The following is a 15486-nucleotide window of genomic DNA, read 5'->3' as shown; positions in this document are numbered from 1 at the left end:
TGACAAACTATGGTCCCTGGGCCAAATCCGGCTCACTGCTGGATTTTGTTAATAAATTTATATTGAAATACAGCCATAGTTACCTGTCCATGTATGGCTGCTTTTGCAACATACAACAGCAGAGTCGGGCCCTTGCAACAGAAATTATTGCCTATAAGCCTAAATATTTATTGCCTGCCTTTTACACACAAGTTTGCTTAAAGCACTGTCTCACTCCGGTAGATTGTCGTTGCATGATGCTAGGCACAGGGGTCAGCGCCAAGCAGGAATGTGGTTAATTGCAGCCATCACTAAGAATGTTTCTCCATGTAGCAGAACTTCATCTCTAACTGACTTACTGATATTTTGCTTTTGCAGACCCTTTATGCTCAAAGGTTACTGTCATGGCTCAAAGTGTTAAAGATGCGGCCTGCCATTTCTCTCTGCCGAAGTCTCTAACTTTTTAGATGTGGTGACAGCAGACCGTCCCGGACAGCTGTCGGGTGGGTGGTTTTGTGGCTGCCGACTACAAATAGGAGCACCCAATCTCTAAGTACAGGCCATGCCCTGTTCATAAAGGAGGAAATGACTTTGCCCAGTGAATGGTTTAAAAGGATCTTGAAAGTTTTTATTATTTACATATTTGTCTACATTTAGATTTAGTTTTTGACAAAAGACCCAGAGAACTCATCTTTGTGTTTAGAGCAGCCGTTTGCCTTTCAGGAAACAATAAGGAACGTGGCCCGACTATGAGCTATCGAGAACAAGAACACACAGACGCTTAATAAATGTTTGCTGACTGGCTGACTGAGCAAACAAACAGATGGGTGTTTCTTCATTTGTGAAACGTGAAGAACGATAAAGCCTGTCCCTCCGAAGCCCCACCCCCACTCCTCCTGACTTGAAGCTGAAATGAGGTCAAGATGTGAACTGTCAACCATTTAGCTGTTCTCCTGTTGTTCTGATTACATCCCCAGGAACCGGTTTAGGTTAAGGCTTGGGTTGAGAGGCCTTCTTAACAGCCTCCCCTCTGATCCAGACTTGTTTGGGAGTTCCTTTCTGGGGGCAGAGGTTCTGGGGACCCAGGTTAAAGGACCCTAAGGAACACAGTAAAATCAGTCAGTCTGCAAGGAGGGAGTCTCCAAAGGGAGCATGTGCCTTGGGTGTAGACTGGGAAGAGAAGAGGCAGGAAGCCCCCTGCCTGAGCTGGTGATGCTGGGGGATCCTCTGGGCTGGTTGCACACCTATGTGCAGATAGAAAAACTTGGCTGATGGAGCCCTCTACCCACTCTCAGCTGCCCTGTCTTCCATCTGCTCCATGACTCAATGCACAGCCACAAACCTCTGCGGAAGTGCAGACAGCCTACCACTCCCAGAACTCGAGTGTGCACCTTGAGTTGCCATGTGGTGGAGACAGCTTTCCTTGGGTTAGGAATAGTCACTGGGCCTGTGTGGAAGCCAGACCCTGATGTCACTCCTTGAAGATAGGCCTAATATCAGGCTAGAGGGAACCTAGTGGTCTCTGGTTAGTGCCCCTCTGCACAAGTAAGACCTCTGAGCAGTGCCTGTGGGCTCTTGGCCAGCTCCACAGGACCAGGGTAAGCCCTGGGCATATCTTTGGCACATTTTCTTCTTTTCTTTCTTACCAGCTCCTCAAGCAGAACCTCAGTGGGGTCACTCTGGTCTCCTCAAGCCTGCTTCCATCCTTACAGTCCCCAAACGGGAGACACCAGTACCCTAGTATTAGGTCGTTTCCTACCCTTACTTCTCTACCACCTTCCATACATTTAAAGGACCAACCCTTTTGATTTTTCTCCTTTCCAGAACATTTCAAAACATGTTTGAATAGGAAAGAGTCTTAAAACAGATGTGGATTTTTTCCTCTTATTTTTTCAGGAGTATTTGAATCTTAAAGGGTCAGATGATGAGCTGCATTACCCGTCAGACTAAGGTAGCTTTTCCTCCTCCTGTTCCTGAATTCCCTGTCCAACTGGCCAGATCACATCCCTCCACTCTGATCCCACAGTTCATGACCTCAAACCCAAAGGGTCAGGGTCTCAGTGCTCTGACCCCTTTCTATATAAACAACCCGCAGCTCTACCCCAACACAATACCTTTTACCTGCACACAAACAGGAGATGTTTCTTTCTGTCTCTGGTTTTTGAATTGCATCCATCCATCAAAGCTCAGTTCAAGTCCCCCCTCCTCCCCAGAGCCCCAGACCCACTATTTCTTCTCACAGCCAAGGTATCTCGCTGACACACCGATGTCTGCACCTCAGAAAAGGTATTACTCTAAGGACCTCTGAGCTCGTGTGACGGGTAGGGAGACTGGACAAAGCTGCCGTGAAAGAACACTCCTGAATCAGTTATGACTTAGCACTTGCCCTTTGTTCAAGTTCGTGAACTAGGGAGAAGGGTGTTGGGTAGCAAGTGCACCCCCTCACTGACCCCCCTTGCACCCAAAGCTCAGTCTGGGACTTGAGGAATGGATGACCTTGCATCTTAGGTTGTGATTTATGCTACTCCGGAATATCAACCATTGCAGTTACAAACCCAGGCAAAACTTTATAAAAAGTAAGTCAAACAAAGACAATTTTTAGGAAACTGTTTAGCAGTAAATACTAAACCTAAGTGTGTACATACCCTGTGACAACAATTCCATTCCTGGGTATTACCCAATAGAAATGCTTAAATTTATGAACCAAAAGACATGCACAGGAATATTTATAATAGTATTATTCAAAACAGCACCAAACTGAGACCTACCAACAAGCCCATGAACATGGATTAAATATTGGAGCACATTCACACAACAGAATACTATACAGCACAGGGGGCAAACACAAGGTTTGAGGGCCGAATCTGGCCCCCCACCTTGTTTTATCCACCCAGCACCTTGTTTCTACCCAGCAGCAGTGCCAAGCTCCTTGTCCCCAGTTAAGGAGTAGCTACATTTACACAGTCCTAACATTACATTTGGCCCTTTGAAGGCAACCTCGAGGCTGCTGTGGCCCCTGGTGAAAATGAGTGTGACACCCCTGCTCTACAGCATTGAGGATGAACAAACCAGAATGACATGCTAAAATATGGATGGAATTTGCATAGTACTGAGTGAAAAAGTCTACACACAGAAACTCTACAGTTCTCTCTATGTAATTGTCAAAGAAAGGCAAAACCAATCGTGCGTTAGAAATCAGCTCAGTAGTTACCCTTGAGGTGGAGAGATTTATCACACACACCAATGATACCACTAATAGTTAAATTAGTTCTATTCTTGTCTATTGATTGTTTTGATGGTCAGGAGAGAGATTTAGAAGAGAATTTGAAAAGTGGTAGATCCATTTCATTTAAACAAGGCTCTATTGAGTGCTTCATCATGGGCCAGGTGTTGCCCTAGATGGTAGGGGTGCAAGATGAACTAGAACTTGCTCTCAAGGAGTCCCACGGCTGGCCTCTCACTCTAGAGGGAGTGCAAGGTACTCACTCTGTTTAATGGTCGGTTCCCAACCCATCCAAGAATCCTTTCCAGACTTTTAGAGAGTGAACTAGAGAGTAAAAGAAACTCTCTCACCTTTTTCAATCTGGGAGAACCCCCCCATCCCCAAAATATAGGTCTACCCCACTGGCTCATGCTAGGCTCACAGCTCCAGCTCCTGTATCTGACTATATCTGACATTTCTGAAACAAAAATGTTTAAGCCATAACCAGGCTCAACCCCACCTAAACGAACAATACCTCCTCTCTCTCCAAAGGAGACGACTGATTATGGGCTGAGCTGGCTGCCTTCTTCCAGAGTCATCCAGAGCCTCAGTGATCTCAGATGCCCAGAGACCAGCAAGCTGCTTGAACCGGTGTGATTTCTAGATTTCTCTTCTAAGCGAGGGCCCCTCCACCCCAGCCCCACGACGATAACTATCACACGAAGGACTATTTCATTCTCAATTTGTCATCATTGACTTCTTCACACCTGATTGCACGGAGAAAGTCAAACTGGCCTTGCTGCCCATTCACACCCAGAGAACATTCTTTCTCCTGGAATATCAGAGTCCTTCAAGGACCCAGGCCACCTCTAGACCCCTTCCAAAATGGGTCTTCTGAAGACCCCTCCAGGCCCTTCAGAAGACCCCTGGAAGGGTCTGAGCCCTGGGAAATGACAATGCCCAGCAGTATCAGTAACTCCCCCAGATGACCGTTTAACAGAGATCAGAGCTGACACACTGGTAAGCAATAGCAAAACTGAGGACCAAATTCACATGTCCAGACTCCAGGGCTCTTTCCAGAAAAACTCTGACCTGCAAAGTTCAAATCAGAAGCAGCGACTATGTTTCTCTCACCTTCTGAACCCAGACCCTGCAGAGGATTCTAGGGGTTCTGGACTAAATTGAACCCACACTTGGAGGTAAAGAAATGTACCTGCACAGGAGATCTTGCTTCTTTAAGCAGCTGGACAGGGTCTAGTCCTGATGCAGTTCCAAAACCCGCTGCCCAGGCCACTCTTATGCATATATATGGTCTTTTCTATGCACAGGGGCTTGTCCAAGAGCCTGAGTTCCCGCCTCCAGAGCTTTGGCTCCTTCCCACTGTGTGTTCTCTGGAAGGGAGGGGAGCCCCAGAGCTTTGTGATGGCATCACCCGAATCTAATCATTTTCTTAGAATGACAGCCAAACAGAGCTTGTGCCAGTAATGCTTTGACAAGAAAGAGAGTTAGTCATCTTCACCTCTCTGTTATGACATTCTGTGACTCTGTTTGGGACTTACCTTGAACAAACATTTAAAGGTCAAGTTTGTTTCTGGCTTCCAGACCCACTTCCTGGTTGAATGCCTTACTTTCCCATAATTATTTTTTCAGGGTCCCAGTGCCCTACATAAGCCTGCCCTCCCCCCAAACCTGGGTGCAGTCTCTAAATATGTCCTTTCGTTTCCTCCTGTCATTATTCTCATTCCTCAGGGCACTGGAAGGCAATTGGATGGATGAGTTCTCAAAAATGTGTGACTGTGTAACTTGCTCACAAATCCTTAACCTTAGCATAGGTATTTGCACTTTTAAAATAAAATATTCACCCAAATGAATCCCCGATTATTGAAGTTTCAGGCAGTAAAATAATAAGTGAAAAAGTCCAGTTGAGGAATAAATTAGGTGTCAAGTATATTTAATAGTAACTGCTAACAAGTGTTCGTTCACGTTCACACAGGTCCTTTGTGTTATTTAATTAGACTCACAATAAAAAAACAACAACAAGTAAAACTGTGATGTGTCCAATACAACTGCGAATGGGAAAAACTACTCAAATCCTTGTGCATGCACTGTATGAACACCTCATGCATATAGTTGTCCCCACTGCATGCATTGATTCCATGTTTTGCAAATACAAGAACACAAGAAAATCATGCAATAGTAGCGCTCCAGCAAGGGTTACTTCTGGCAGCTCTATAGACAGGGATTGCCGTCCTGGTGGCTACAGCCCCACCAAAGCTTCATAAAATCAATTGACAGGTTCTCCTATTCTCTGCCCCCCCCACACACTTCATTGTTGTTCAGTTGACTATATGATTTCAAAACTAGGATCCAGCAAAGTAAGGAGAAGGGATTTTACTTGTGAATGGAAGAAAAGATAATACCAAGTTCAGCAGAATGGAAGAAAAAATTCGTGGTTCCATATATTATGTAACTTTCAAGCATTGAAACTTTATCCCCAAACCAAGATAATAAAAAGAGGTTTTGTGGTTTAGCTCCTAATAAAAGTCATCTCTAAGTTTCCAAAGTAAATTCTAAGACCTTTTTTCTCCCCCTCCCCCCACTCCAAGAGGGTATTTTCCTAAGTTATCAGAGAGCTAATAGAATTTCAAGGACACTTATTTCTAACCCATAACCCAAGTGAACTCAATCTGATGAGGTATGCTATCTCTGAGAAGGGCTTGGGATGTGCTGGAGGGCAGGCATATGGGGGAGGCATCAGGACATGACGACCTGGGGTAGGTAAATCTAAAAGATGCAAAAATACACCAAGATCAAGCTTCGGGCTGGCATATATCATCAGAAAGTGTCCAAAACAGCAATCGTGACCTGGCCACAGAGCACATCAGGATTCCTGGGAAGTGGCAGAGGTAAGGCTGACCTCACATCATAGGACAGGGGGGAGAGGACAAGGGCTCCTTGTCCTAGGCAAGGAGCCCTTAGTGGTATTAGGATGTAAGGCAATTGCTTCATCATAGAAAATCAGGCAAGTGAAGAGCACACTTATTGAGACAGACTTCAAGGGCTCCCAAAATACTTAAATTGGGTCATAGACATTATGACCCAAGAATTGGTCAGTAAATCTTGGTGGGGGGAAGTTAAATGGAAGTAGAACAGAGACCTCCCTCCATCACCCTCCTTCCTGGTTATTGTCTTCTCTGTCCCACCGCCTCTGGTCCAATATTGGTCCATGGGAGCAGGTTTGGATAGCACTGGAGTCAGCTGGGGCAACACCTGGGACACACACATGACAGGCACATGACATGTCAGTTGGACCAGTGGTACATTTTGGCATTTCTCTAGCAGGTTCGTGAAATGTCCATTAATCTGGCATTCTAATCTCTTGTTTTTTAACATGTTTTCTCCCTGATCATTGGAAAAAATCTGATCACCTAATATATAAAAAGGTTAATAAGTTTAAGTCAAGTGCCATTGACTCAATTACAAAATACAGACCTTGAAGGACAGAGCTTCATTTAGCAACAATATATGCCCAGAAATCACAGTTATGGTTATGGACTATTCCCTCAAACAAAGACAGTTCAAAGAGAGGAAATAAGAAATGGTCTGCAGTATGGTTTGCTTTTTTGTTTCTTTTTTAGCTCTTGGCCTGGTTCCCTGACAGATAAAAATGTTGTCTAAACTTTTTTCTTTCAAAGTCTCCTAGTGTACATCTCTTGTTTTCTGCCTCTATTCTTAATTGTGTCCTTGGCATTATTAAACTTGTCCACATCCGTACGCAACCACAACATGTATTTCTAACCATTCCTCCTGACCCTTGCTTTCTTCCTGACATTATTTTCCCGAGTGTCTTATAGTTTCACCTCTACTAATGTCTGTTTTGGCTTGTTGATTGTTTGTTTGTTTTCATTTTGACTTGTGACCTGGCCTGTCTTTCTTGGCAGAGACTTTGCCATTAGGATGCTCATGACAGGGAAAAGTGACTGCCAGGGAGAACAGCGTGGTTTCTGTATTTCCTCCCAAGAGGTGTTGGCAAGATTTCTGTTAGGAAAGAAGTTCCAACGAACAAAGAAAGAAGGGAGAAAAGAGAGAGAAGAAGGGAGGGAGGGAAAGAAGAAGGAAGGAAGGAAGGAAGGAAGGAAGGAAGGAAGGAGAAAGAAAGAAGAGAGGGAGGGAGGGGAGTGAGAGAGAAAGAAAGAGAGAGAAACAGAAACAAACAAAACAGACTACATTTTTAAAAAAAAGGGGGGGTGGGAAGGAAAGGAAAGAAACCCTGATAGTCCATAGGCTGTGACTGATCCCTGGGGTACAGTAATGAGAAAGACATGGTGCCGATAGGGTGACGACTCCAGTAGAGATAGTAGCTCCCATTCCTGGGAGCTGACTCATACAAAACCATCTAAAAGGGCGTCTGTGCATGGAGGCTTCCTTCCAGGTTGAAATCAAAGGAACTCCTCACATTAACAATTAAATGCATTAGCCATCCTTACCTTGTATTCTCCTCAAAGAAGGCACTATTCTCTACCCAGAAAACATGCTTTTATGGAGAAGTTGTGTGGGCTAATGTTTTCAGCAGGAACATAACATATTTATATTGAAATGTTTTCCTGCTACAGTTCCATGGAAGGGTGTGTGTGTGTCTTTCAACAAATAATTTAAAAAAAATCCCTTTAACTAAAGAGCATAATCTCTGATAAGCTTTCAAGTCTAAGCTTCAGGGAATGAGACAGCAGCTCTGAAAACATGAGTCACCCAGAGGGCCCTCATACCCAGACCTCCCCTATGCATAGGAGGGTTTTACCATGATCTGCCCTTTCTAGAACTGTGTGAGTTTATGTTCTAGAAAGAGCTTACCTTTGGAGCCAGATAAATGTGGGGTTTGAGCCCAACTTTACCACATATTAGTTGGAGAGCCTTGAATCATTAACACACCTCTGAGGGCCTCATTCTTAGCATCTACAAAATAGGAATCATAGCTACTTTCTAAAATTAGTGGAAGAATTCAACTATTCACATTGCAATGAGTACAAAACATTTAGTCCAGTGGCTGATGTATAGTGAGCACTCAATACATTTTGTTGAAGGAATAATTATGATTATTTCATGTGATTAGATTCAGTGCTTACTGAGAGGTCTTTGGGAATGTCTTACCCGCTGGGACTGAGTGTGAGTGTCCCACAGGATACCCAGGGGGTGCCTGGCCTAGACACGTGAATGTTTCAGGTTGTGGGTAGGGGGATGGTGACTGAGATCGCGCACGTGGGTGATATCACAGTAAAGACAGGGTGAGTGAGCAGTCGATTGCTGTGTTTGGCTCATTCTATATCCATAGTTTTTGCCCTCCCATGTGACAGCCCTTCAAATATAACTGTTATGATTTTAGTTCTTTTAATTATTCACACCACAACATAGTGACTATTGTCCTAGGCCACAGCAAGCCACCTCCGAATATATGAATGAATTGGTTCAAGACTTTACGCTTCATAGAAACTGTGGTGCTCCTCCTGCCCTGCCTCGTTTTAGCTACTAAGCTTCGGTTTCTCCGTGTGGGAGAGTAATGGCACTTTGAACTGTCGCTGTGAAAATGAAATGTGTCATCTCTGTGACAGCACCTCTATAGTGCCTCCCATACGACAAGCTCTAAGTCAGCATTGATAGTTGTCATTTCCTACACAGCTGGTACCTCATGATCATTTTTGGCAACTCCATCTCAGCATTGACTCACATTGACTTTGCTGTATATTAAATCTCGTGCCTCTTCAACATGTGGATTTTGTGCCATCCCATAAAGCAGCAATTTTCAACTGGCGTGCCGCAACATTTTTAAAACATGCAATACCTGATTATTCACTCAGGGGAACTGACCTCTTCTTCCTTAGATTGTCACATTAAAAAACGACAACAACCAACACAATGATAGCCATCCAGTGTGAATGCCTTGAACCATAAATATATAGGTCATATAATAGAGTTGCATCTTCGTGATCATGCCTCATAATACGTTTGCATCGAATTGGTTAAATCTCGAGATTTAACCAATATCGTATTTCTCGATAGCAGAAATCCTTACACGCAAGTATAGGTACCTGGTTTTTTAAAAAAGTCACTCTGGAGCAAAAAGGATAGGTTATTATTATCATCATCAATATTAATATTGTTGTAAATCAGTCAAAATTATACCTATTTTTTGTCAGATTGTCAAAAAATATATTTTTGATGTGCTGTGGAATTTTAGTAATTAATTTATGGGTGACACCAGATGAACAAGATCGAAAATCACCGCCGTAAAGAAAACTCCCTTTGAGAAGGCACCGGGACAGTACTGCAGTGTTCTGTGGCTGGAAGGAGATAGCTCCCCAAACCTACTGCTCCTCCTGTGGTTTCCATGTCTATTAATGGCATCGCCATCTACCCAGGCTTCTAAAAAAGAACATCCAGAGAACATAACATACATATGTAATTATCTATGTAGGGTTCTATATACATACAAATATACGTACCTATAAATTTGAGAGGATGCCACCTACTAGATGCTTTGTTTTGGTAGAATATTTTTTATCTGAGATCACAGCTCCCAAGTCAAAGAGATGAAAGAAAGGAGAATCCAGATAAGAATCAGAATAGCATTGATGTCAGGGACAAACAAGAATGCTCCTTTTTTGTTTTCGACATTGTTCTGAAACTTTTGACCCAAATATGAAATTTAATTATAACCCAAGTAGTACTAATAAAAAGAGAAAAACATTAGTTGATGATCTTTATATCACTAGAAAACCTAAGAATGAACTAAAAAGTATTATATTGATGAGCATTAAGTAAAATAGCTATACAATACATATTATTAAAGTAATAGCATTCCTATATATATATATATATATATATATATATATAACAATAAGCAATTAGAAGTTACCATAATAGAAATACCTCATTTGTAGTAACAGTAACAATATAAAATAACTAAGAATTATCTTAAAGGAAAGGTTTTTGACAATTTGAGGGGAGCTACAGAAAGATTATAGAGATATAAAAGGTATTTGACTAAATGGGAGTCATGTCATCTTAGATAGAAAGATGATTCGTTAATAAGATGTTAATCATCCTAAAATTAATTTGTGGTTTTAATGAGATTGTGATTTTAAAAATCCCAATGATCCTGTTTTGCAGAGATAGGAAGAGACAAGAAGGTCACAGATAAGGATGTTGTCTTAAAAGATGTTAACATAGTTTACCCTAATTCCCAACAATAGGAACTGGCTGAGTTGATGCACCTTCCCCTTCAACAGAGGTCAACAGAATGGATATACTGTGCTTTACGCATACAGTCGGGACCAGGCCAAGAGGGGCCTGTGTCCTAGAGTTGCAGATACTGGGCCCCCACTTGAACTGTCCTCTGACTCCTCTAACCTCCCCTGGCCGGGCTCAAGCTTTTCCTCTAAGTTGCTACTGCAGTTCATATCTCTCCCTCTACTTCTAACCAGACCTACATGGTCTTGGTGAGAAAAGGGAAGAAAAGAGAAGGACCCCAATTTCATAGTGTCACCCCCAAGGGCCTATAGTGAATGCTACAAATTCTATTAGCAATTATAATCCTTTGAGTCAATGCCATCTTCCATTAAGATACAAATGAACAAAAAGGTCCAGAACACAGGGCAGTGCCCATGTAGTGAATAAAAACAATAGTGATTATAACCTTAATATCTAACCATGAATATTGAGCACTCTCGGTGGATTACACACTGCACTAAGCTCTCTGCATGCATTGTCTCCTTTAATCCTGAAAAAAAAAAAAAAAAGATTGTTTCTCCATTTCGGAGACCAGGGAGCTGAGGCTTAGACAGCAAAGATCACACAGCTAGGACGTGGGGGGACGAGGACCTATCTCCTGCAGGTTGTCCGAACGGGAACTCCCATGAGCCATCAGGGTGACAGAATATAGGGCCACGTGCTGGGTTTGGGGGAGCCACCTGGCTGGACAGGGTCGCCACAGAGGCGGATGAGGCCAAAAACAAAGGCTGCTGACAAAATGCTGAGTAGGGAAAAAATTCAGTTCCGAGGGAATGCATGCAGCAGGATGTGCCTTTTATAAAGTTCCAAAACACTAAACCTCAACAATATGTTGTTCATGCTTCCATATATATGGGACAATATTAATTTAAAAAGCGAGGGAATAAAATGCACCAAATTTTGGGTTGTGGTTCTCTCTGGGGAGGGGAGGAGGCGGAGGCAGGACAAGAGAGGAACAGGTAGGTAGATGGAAATTATTGCTAATTTTTGTAGTCCTTGGATTAGATGACAGGTTCACCAGGAATTCATTTATATTATTTAAAATTGTGGAAATCCCCATTGCTCCACACTCTCATCACCACTTGGTATCATCCAACTTTTTATTTTGGGTCATTGTGATGGGTGTGAAGTGTCATAATCACTGTGGTTTGGTGTTTCTCTAATTACTAATGAGGTTCAACATCATTTTCTTCTTGATAGGGTATTTATATAGCCTCTTTTGTAAAAGGAATTTTTATGACTTCTGCCAATTTTTTTGGATTGGAATATTTGTCTTTTCCTCATAGATGTACAAGTATTAATTATAGTAGTAACTGAATGTCCCTTCATTAATTTTATGTATTGTAAATATTTTTTACTCTCTTTTGTATCTTTAGTTGAACAAGTGTGCTTAAGTTGACTATTGCCAAATGTATTAATATTTTCATTTGTGGTTTATACTTCAACGTCTTATTGAAAGAATTCTTTCTGATCTTGTACTAATACATATGTGATCTCTCAAATTCTTTATATATCAGGTTTCCATATTTGCTGGCTATTTTACTGTGTCATTCTATTGGTTTATCACTGTGCCGAAAGCACACCATCTTAACCACAGCAACCTGATAATGACATCCACTATGGCAAAGTTCTTCACCTACTTGTTACTATTGTTGTTACTGTCTTCTTTTTCTCATCCTTCCGCCCACCCCTCCTTCTTCTCCTCCTGTTCCTCCCTTTCTCTTTTTTGTTCTACTGGAAAATCTTAGCTATTCTTGGACTATTGTTCTATATGCATTTTAGAATCACCTTGTTAATTTCCATGGAAAATCGTGCTCAGATTTTAATTAAAACTCTATCAGTTATTGAATCAGATCTTTGTGACATGGAATCTTTTAAAAATTGAATATTATGTCTCTCCCACTTATTTAGAATGCCTTTAATGTCTTTCCATTACATTTTATAATTTTTCATATAAAGGTCTTGTACATCTTTTGTTACATTTTTCTCTAGGTTTTTATGTTTTTGTAAATAATATCTTCTAAAAATTATCTAGTTCTAAACAAGATGGAAGCATAAGTAAATGCAGTGCTCACATCCTCCCACAAACACATCAAAATTACAACTAAACTACAGAACACCCATCATTTAGAACCACCTCAAATGTAGCTGAACAAAAGTCCTACAACTAAGGACCAAAAGAAGAAACCACATGGAGCCCAGACATAGTGGCAGAGATGCAGAAACAAGCTGGTTCCACACACACACGGAACCATCACACATGTGATGATTAAAAATCAGGAGGGATATCTCAGCTACTATGGTCACCCTTCTATGATCAAGGGGTCCTAGCCCAGCACCAGGCCTCCCAGCCTTGGGTTTAAGTGCCAGGAAGAGAAGGCCCCATAACTTCTGGCTGTAAAAACTAGCAGGACTTAAGCTGAGGAAGATAGAGGGCTTCTGGAATCCCAGGTGTTCCTCTTAAAGGGTCCATGCACAGACTTACTCAGACTCACTTGCTCTGAGCTCCAGTGGTCAGGCAGCAGCTTGAAAGACATATCAGGCACACTCTGCAGAAACTGAATTATCTGGCTTTGGGTTAAGAGTTGAAGGGGCAGCTTTCTCTCAGACAAAAGTGCTGACAGAGGCCACTGTTCCTTTGCTGAGCACTCTACCTGCAGGCAGGCACCACATCTGAGTCTCCATCACTGTTTGTCCACCCTGGTGATTCACTGAGGCCCCACCCCATCCAGCTTGTGGACTTACCCATGCCATTTCCAGTGGGTTTTCCCTACAAATGGCATATCTTGGCTCATGATGCAGACTTTATCAAAATCTCTGAGACTCACAAGCAGCTTCTGTCCTGGGCATGCCCCATACCTCTTGCTGAGTAGCCCCTAGCTTGGTACGAGCAGCAGCCAGCTTGGTTCACAGCTTTGCCTTTCCCAGGCACCTCCAAGCCCAGCACAAGTAGCAACCATCTGCAGATATCTCTGCACCTCATGCCAGTTGGCCTGTACTTCCCCAGAGGACCCAGAGTCAGCATACCTGGTAGTCAGCTTCAGACCATGCTGGAGTACCACCCAACCATCTCCATGAGTGACACACCCAAGGAGGGTACTCATCAGGCCCCAGAGCGCTGCTGAAGTGAGTACTGCTATGTGGGGTCAGCCCTTGCACATAGCAGTACTGCTCCTCCACTGTAGTCTTGGTCAGTGCTCACAGCCCATGGTCTGGGGGGTGGGTAGTTAATCCCTTCCACTGACATGCCAACAGCAAGTAAGACTCAACTACAACAGGAGGGTACACACAGCCCACCTGGAGTGCCCATGGGGAAGGTTAAGCAACTGGGCCCAATGGGACACCTATTACATAAGGCCACTCTACCAAGATTGGGAGATGTGGCAACTCAATCTAATACACAGAAACAAACCATGGAGGCAAACAAAACAAGGAGACAAAGAAACATGTTCCAAATGAAAGAACAGAACAAAACTCCAGAAAAAGAACTAAATAAAATGGAGACAAGCAATCTACCAGGTAGAGAGTTCAAAACACTAGTTAGAAGGATGCTCAATGACAGGGGAGGAGTAGATAAACTCAATGAGAACTTCGACAAGGAAACAAAAAACACAAAAAATGGAGATATTAAACAAAAAAGAACAAATGAGAAATGAAGAATACAATAACTGAAATGAAGAATACATTACTTGGAATCAACAATAGAGTAGATAAAACAGAGAATCAAATCTGAGATTTGAAAACAAGAAAACAGAAAATATCCCATCAGAACAGCAAAGAAAGAATTTAGAAAAAGAGGGTAGTATAAGGAGCCTCTGAGACAAATTCAAGTGTACCAACATTTATATTATTGGGTGCCAGAAGGAGAAGAGAGAGAGCAAAGAATTGAAAACCTATTTGAAAAAATAATGATGGAAAACTTCCCTAACCTGGTGAAAGAAACAGACATAAAAGTCCAAGAAGCACAGAGAGTCCCAAATAAGATGAACCCAAGAGAGGCCCGCTCCAAGACACATCATAATTAAAATTCTAAAATTTAAAAACAAAGAATCTTTGAAAGCTTCAAAAGAAAAGTTAGTTACCTATAAAGGAGCTCCCATAAGACTGTCAGCTGATTTCTTAACAGAAACTTTGCAGGCCCAAAGAAATTGTCAAAAAATATTCAAAATGATGACAAGCAAAAACCTATAACCAAGATTAATCTACCCAGCAAAACCGTCATTTGCAATTGAAAGACAGATAAAGAGCTTCCCAGACAAAAAAAGACTAAAGGAGTTTATCATTATCGAACCGATATTACAAAAAAAATGAAGTTAGAGTCTCTTTTAAGAAGGAAACAAAGGATAAAACATATGCAAATTAAAACAACAATGAGCCCTGGCTGGTGTAGCCCAATGGATTGAACGTGGGCTGTGAACCAAAGGGTAGCCAGTTTGATTCCCAGTCAGGGCACATGCCTGGGTTGTGAGTGGGGGGCACACAAGAGGCAACTACACATTGATGTTTCTCTCCCTTTCTTTCTACCTCCCTTCCCCTCTCTAAAAAATGAATAAATAAAATAAAAAAAAACACAATGAGATACCACTTCACATAAGTTAGAATGCCCACAATTAACAAATCAACAAACAATAAGTCCTGGCGAGGCTGTGGAGAAAAGGGAACCCTAGTGCACTGTTGGTGGGAATGAAGACTGATGCAGCCACTGTGGAAAACAGTATGGAATTTCCTCAAAAGAAAAAAATAGAGATGGAACTGCCTTTTGATCCAGCAATCCCACTGCTGGTATTATACCCTAAGAATCCTGAATCACCAGTTCAAAAGAACCTCTGCACCCCAATGTTCATAGCAGCATTATTTAAAATAGCCAAGTGCTGGAAACAGCCTAAGTGCCCGTCAGTATATGAGTGGATCAAAAAACTGTGGTACATTTACACAATGGAATTCTATGCAAAAGAATGAAAGAAGGAGTTCCTGCCCTTCGAAACAGCATTGATGGAACCAGGGAGTATTATGCTAAGTGA

At 42.2% G+C, this 15486-nt stretch overlaps 1 protein-coding gene across 1 annotated transcript in view; it reads right to left on the bottom strand.

Moving 5' to 3' along the window:
• The window catches only part of CAPN14 (calpain 14), a 34397-nt gene extending 29870 nt beyond the window's left edge, over nt 1–4527 (bottom strand). Inside the window, exon 1 of the mRNA XM_045844292.1 lies at nt 4395–4527. The gene's annotated coding sequence lies outside the window, so the exon portion shown is untranslated. The remainder of the gene's footprint in view (nt 1–4394) is intronic.
• Between the last annotated feature and the right edge of the window lie 10959 nt (nt 4528–15486).

Source organism: Phyllostomus hastatus, unplaced genomic scaffold, assembly GCF_019186645.2.
Source record: "Phyllostomus hastatus isolate PE091 unplaced genomic scaffold, TTU_PhHast_1.1 phas_contig_402, whole genome shotgun sequence".
NCBI classification, from domain to species: domain Eukaryota; kingdom Metazoa; phylum Chordata; class Mammalia; order Chiroptera; family Phyllostomidae; genus Phyllostomus; species Phyllostomus hastatus.
This window is presented reverse-complemented; position numbering and strand designations above follow the sequence as displayed.